At 39.4% G+C, this 6,097-nt stretch overlaps 1 non-coding gene across 1 annotated transcript; it reads right to left on the bottom strand.

Annotated features, from left to right (window-relative positions):
• Positions 1–5,685: 5,685 nt before the first annotated feature.
• LOC112793229 (small nucleolar RNA R71) lies at positions 5,686–5,793 on the bottom strand. The gene has a single exon (XR_003197932.1). It is a non-coding gene; the product is annotated as a small nucleolar RNA R71 (small nucleolar RNA).
• Between the last annotated feature and the right edge of the window lie 304 nt (positions 5,794–6,097).

Raw genomic sequence — 6,097 nt, 5'->3', positions numbered from 1 at the left:
GATGAAGTGAGGGGTATTTATAGGAGGGGGTGGGGTGGGTTCGGTTATGGGGAGGGAAAATAGGGGAGAATTGAATTTGAATGTGCTTGTTGGAAAGAGAGATGGATGGGATTTATGAGAGGTGATTGAGTGGAGTGAAAAGTGGGGTGAGAATCAAGGGAAGTAATGGGTGATGGGATGGATGAGTGTGGATGGAAAAATGGGTGAAAGGGGGAGAGAGAATGGATAAGAGTGAGTAAATGGGGAAGTGGTTGGTGGTTGGGTGTCATCCATTGGCCAAAGACTTCAAAATTCAAATCAGCATGCTGCCTTCCCCCTGGGCGTTGAACGCTGGGCTGCCGTTGAATGCCACCAGGGGATCCCCTTTTTTTGGCATTCAACGCCAAGAATAAGGGTTGAACATCCTAGAGGGATCGAAAAATTGCCTTGAAGCATTCCCTTTTGGATGTTAAACGTCCAACTTTGTACTCCCCCCTGGACACTGAACGTCAGATCTGGCGTTCAATGCCAGTGGGGGGCATCCTCCAGGGTGTGCTATTTTTCCTGCTGTGCTTTTTTGTTTCTGATCTGAGCTCTATACATGATCACAAAAGTTAGAAAGATGAGAAAACTATGAAAATAAATGTAAGATAAATTAATATGAAATCAAATTAAAATAACTTAAGTAAAACTGAAATAAAAAGAAGCTAAACTATAGGATACGTATAGTTGGGTTGCCTCCCAACAAGCGCTTCTTTACCATCATTAGCTTGACGGACAGCTCCATACGGAGGTTCATAGGGGCTCAGATCTTCACCCCTCATTGTGAACTTCCTTCCAGTGCTCTCATGAATTAATTCAACATGCTTCAGAGACAGGATTCTGCTCACGGTGTGTGGTATGACTGGACTTCTTGTGAAGACTACTCTCATGCCAGATGAGAAGTCTTCAGTTGGGATCTTCTTGTTCTTCCAACCCTTGGTACTTTCTTCTTGAGACCTCATCCTTCAATGGTGGGTGGTGAATGTCCAACACCAATCTTAGGTTTGATGTCTGTGGGGTTTGTATGGCTTTCTACTGACTAAGAGGGTTTGAGCATTGAGCTCTGCATGATAGTACCACCTTTGTTTGAGAGAGGTTGAGGCTTAGGAATCTTGAACAGTAAATGGTCCTCATGCATTCTCCGGACTAGCTCTCCTCTCTCTACATCAATTAAGGCTCTCCCAATAGCTAGGAATGGCCTTTCCATGATGATGGAGTTATCTTTTTCCTCTCCAGTGTCAAGTATCACGAAGTCTGCAAGAAGGTAAAAGGTCTTCATCTTTTACAGGAAGTTTTCCACCAATCCATATGCCCTTTTTAGGGACTTGTCTACCATCTCCAGCGAGATCTTTGTGGGCATCACCTCTTGAATCCCCAGCTTCTTCAACACAGAGAGTGGCATTAGATTTATGCTTGATCCAAGGTCACATAGTTCCCTCTTAAATGTGATGGTCCCTATAGTACAGAGAATCAAGAAGCTTCCAGGATCTAGCAATTTCTGAGGTAGCTTCTTTTGCACTAAAGCACTACACTCCTTGGTCAGCACCACTATTTCATCTCCTCTCAAGGCCTTCTTCTCAGAGAATACACTTTTCAAGCAGGCCATATAGGGAGGTTTCTTCTCCAACACCTCAGTAAAAGGAATATTGACTTGTAACTTCTTGAAGACTACTACGAATTTAGTAATTTGCTCATCCTCAGTCTCTTTTTACACATTTAGAGAGGGTCGTACTTTAGGCTCCTTTATCTTTACTGGGGCGTGTGTTAGTGCATTCCTAGTCTCCTTTTGAGCCTCTCCCTCTTTCAAATCCTCAGCAACAGCTTCCTCTTTGGGCTCGGCCTCCTTGTCTATAATGAGGGCCTTGCACTCTCCCCTTGGGTTTACCTCTGTGTTGCTTGGAAGAGTGATGAGCGGATAATTTATACGCCTTTTGGCAGTGTTTTTAGTATGTTTTTAGTATGTTTTAGTTAGTTTTTATTATATTTTTATTAGTTTTTATTTAAAATTCACTTTTCTAGACTTTACCATGAGTTTGTGTGTTTTTCTGTGATTTCAGGTATTTTCTGGCTGAAATTGAGGGACCTGAGCAAAAATCTGATTCAGAGGCTGAAAAAGGACTGCAGATGCTGTTGGATTCTGACCTCCCTGCACTCGAAGTGGATTTTCTGGAGCTACAGAAGCCCAATTGGCGCGCTCTCAATTGCGTTGGAAAGTAAACATCCTGGGATTTCCATAAATATATAATAGTTTATACTTTGCCTGAGATTTGATGGCCCAAACCGGCGTTCCAAATCAGCTCAATACTGCCCGGCGTTTAACGCCGGAATTGGCACAGAAGTGGGAGTTAAACGCCCAAACTGGCACAAAAGCTGGCGTTTAACTCCAAGAAAAGTCTCTACACGAAAATGCTTCAATGCTCAGCCCAAGCACACACCAAGTGGGCCCGGAAGTGGATTTATACGTCATTTACTCAATTCTGTAAACCCTAAGCTACTAGTTCTCTATAAATAGGACCTTTCGCTATTGTATTTTCATCGGGGGGATCACTTTAGATCTTCAGATCATCTTTGGACGTCTAGTTCTTAGATCATGGGGGCTGGCCTCTCGGCCATGCCTAGACCTTGTTCTTATGTATTTTCAACGGTAGAGTTTCTACACACCATAGATTAAGGTGTGGGGCTCTGCTGTACCTCGAGTATTAATGCAATTACTATTGTTCTTCTATTCAATTCAGCTTATTCTTATTCCAAAATATTCATTCGCACCCAAGAACTTGATGAATGTGATGATTATGTGACGCTCATCATCATTCTCACTTATGAACGCGTGCCTGACAACCACTTCCGTTCTACAAGCAAACAAGGCTTGAATGTTTATCTCTTGGGTTCCTTAATCAGAATCTTCATGGTATAAGCTAGAATTGATGGCAGCATTCTTGAGAATCCGGAAGGTCTAAACCTTGTCTGTGGTATTCTGAGTAGGATTCAAGGATTGAATGACTGTGACGAGCTTCAAACTCGCGATTGTGGGGCGTTAGTGACGGACGCAAAAGAATCATTGGATTATATTCCGACATGATCGAGAACCGACAGATGAATAGCCGTGTTGTGACAGAGCGCGTTGAACATTTTCACTGAGAGGACGGGACTGTAGCCATTGACAATGGTTATGTCCAACATACAGCTTGCCATGGAAAGGAGTAAGAAGGATTGGATGAAGACAGTAGGAAAGCAGAGAGACGGAAGGGACAAAGCTTCTCCATACGCTTATCTGAAATTCTCACCAATGAATTACATAAGTATCTCTATCTTTATTTTATGTTTTATTTATCTTTTAATCATTAATCCTCCTTAACCATTTGAATCCGCCTGACTGAGATTTACAAGATGACCGTAGCTTGCTTCATACCAACAATCTCCATGGGATCGACCCTTACTCGCGTAAGGTTTATTACTTGGACGACCCAGTGCACTTGCTGGTTAGTTGTGCGAAGTTGTAATAAAAAGTTGAGATTGCAATTGAGCGTACCATGTTGATGGCGCCATTGATGATCACAATTTTGTGCACCAAGTTTTTGGCACCGTTGCCGGGGATTGTTTGAGTTTGGACAACTGACGGTTCATCTTGTTGCTTAGAGTAGGTATTTTTCTTCAGAATTTTTAAGAATGAATTCTAGAGTTTCAAGGTGATGTTCTTATCATCACCAAAGCTGATTGATTTTCATCAATTTAGCTCTAGAATGTAATGTCCTGCTGAAGCTTGGCTAGCCATGTCTAATCTTTTTAGACTAAAGCTTTAGACTAACATTGCATGATTCCTGGAATTCTCATTAAGAATTTTGATATCCTTATTTTCTTTTTCCACTCAATTTTCAAAAAATCAAAAAAAATTTATAAAATCTTAAAACCAATAATATTTTTTTGTTTCTTGTTTGAGTCTAGTGTCTAATTTTAAGTTTGGTGTCAATTGCATGTTTCTATTCTTCTTGCATTTTTCGAATTCATTCATGTGTCTTCATTGATCTTCAAGTTGTTCTTGATGATTTCCATGCTCTGATCTTTAAATTCTCTTGTCTTGAGTGTTTTGTTGTTTCTCATATGCATTCTCAATTTGTTGTGTCAATAGTCTACAAACTTTTAAGTTTGGTGTCTTGCATGCATTGTTTATTTGATTTTAGTTGCATTTTGATTATTCCTCATCATTAAAAATTCAAAAAAATTCTTAATTTGTGTCTTTTCAAGTCAATAATACAGAGAATTGAAGATTCAGAACATGCAGCAGAGGAATTACACAGAAAAAGCTGGGCGTTCAAAACGCCCAGGGAAGAAGGAAAACTGGCGTTTAAACACCAGCCAGGGTACCTGGCTGGGCGTTTAACGCCCAAAAAGGTAGAGTTTTGGGCGTTAAACGCCAGAATGGATACCATTCTAGGCGTTTACTGGCACAAGAGGGAAGATTTTGTTTTTAATTTAAATTTTTTTCAAGTTTTCATAATTTTTCAAAATCAAATCTTTTTCAAATCATATCTTTTCAATCATATATTTTCAAAATCAATTTCTTTCCATTTTTCAAAAATACTTGCTAACAATTAATGATTTGATTCAACATTTCAAGTATGTTTCCTTTTCTGTTGAGAAAGGTTTAATGTTTGAATCATATCTTTTCTTGTTAGCCAAGTCATTAATTTTAAAAATCAAATCTTTTTAAATTGTTTTTCAATCATATCTTTTCAATTATATCTTTTTAAAACCATAACTTTTCAATCATATCTTTTTAATCACATCTTTTTCAAAATAGTTTTCAGTCATATCCTTTTGATTTCTAATTTCAAAATCTTTTTCAAAAATCACTTTATTTCTTTCCCAACTTTAATTTTCGAAAATCATTCTTCAGTTTTTCAAAATTTCTTCAAAATCTTTTAATTTATTCTTCCCCTCTTCTCACATCATTCTATTTATGGACTAACACTCCTCCACTATCAATAATTCGAACTCCATCTCTCTTGATAAGTTCGAATTCTTCTACCTTCTCCTTCTATTCTTCTTTTCCTCTGACACCTCAAGGAATCTCTATCCTGTGACATAGAGGATTCCATATTTTCTTGTTCTCTTCTCTTTCATATGAGCAGGAGCAAAGATAAAAGCATTCTTGTTGAGGCTGACCCTGAACCTGAAAGGACCTTGAAGCAAAAGCTAAGAGAAGCTAAAGCACTACTCTCTGTAGAGGACCTAACAGAAATCTTCAAACAAGAAGAAACCATGGCAGTCGAAAACAACAACAATGCCAACAATGCAAGGAAGGTGCTGGGTGACTTTACTGCACCTACTCCCGACTTCTATGGGAGAAGCATCTCTATCCCTGCCATTGGAGCAAACAACTTTGAGCTTAAGCCTCAATTAGTTTCTCTAATACAACAGAATTGCAAGTTCCATGGACTTCCATTGGAAGATCCTCATCAGTTTTTAGCTGAATTCTTGCAAATCTGTCACATTGTCAAGACCAATGGGGTTGACCCTGAGGTCTACAGACTTATGCTATTCCCTTTTGCTGTAAGAGACAGAGCTAGGATTTGGTTGGATTCACAACCTAAAAAAATTCTGAACTCTTGGAAAAAGCTAGTCAATGCCTTCTTGGCAAAGTTCTTTCCACCTCAAAAATTGAGTAAGCTTAGAGTGGAAGTACAAACCTTCAGACAGAAGGAAGGTGAATCCCTCTATGAAGCTTGGGAAAGATACAAACAATTGATCAGAAAGTGTCCTTCTGACATGCTTTCTGAATGGAGCATCATAGGTATCTTCATAGGTCTGTCTGAACTGTCCAAGATGTCATTGGATAGCTCTGCTGGAGGATCTCTTCATCTGAAGAAGACGCCTGCAGAAGCTCAAGAACTCATTGAAATGGTTGCAAATAACCAATTCATGTACACTTCTAAAAGGAATCCTGTGAACAATGGGACGAATCAGAAGAAAGGCGTTCTTGAGATTGATACTCTGAATGCCATATTGGCTCAGAACAAAATATTGACTCAGCAAGTCAATATGATTTCTCAAAGTCTGTCTGGAATGCAAGCTGCAC

The sequence above is a fragment of the Arachis hypogaea genome, chromosome 3, assembly GCF_003086295.3.
Source record: "Arachis hypogaea cultivar Tifrunner chromosome 3, arahy.Tifrunner.gnm2.J5K5, whole genome shotgun sequence".
Lineage (NCBI taxonomy): Eukaryota > Viridiplantae > Streptophyta > Magnoliopsida > Fabales > Fabaceae > Arachis > Arachis hypogaea.
The sequence above is the reverse complement of the archived record's forward strand: the minus strand, read 5'-3'. Positions and strand labels throughout refer to the sequence as shown.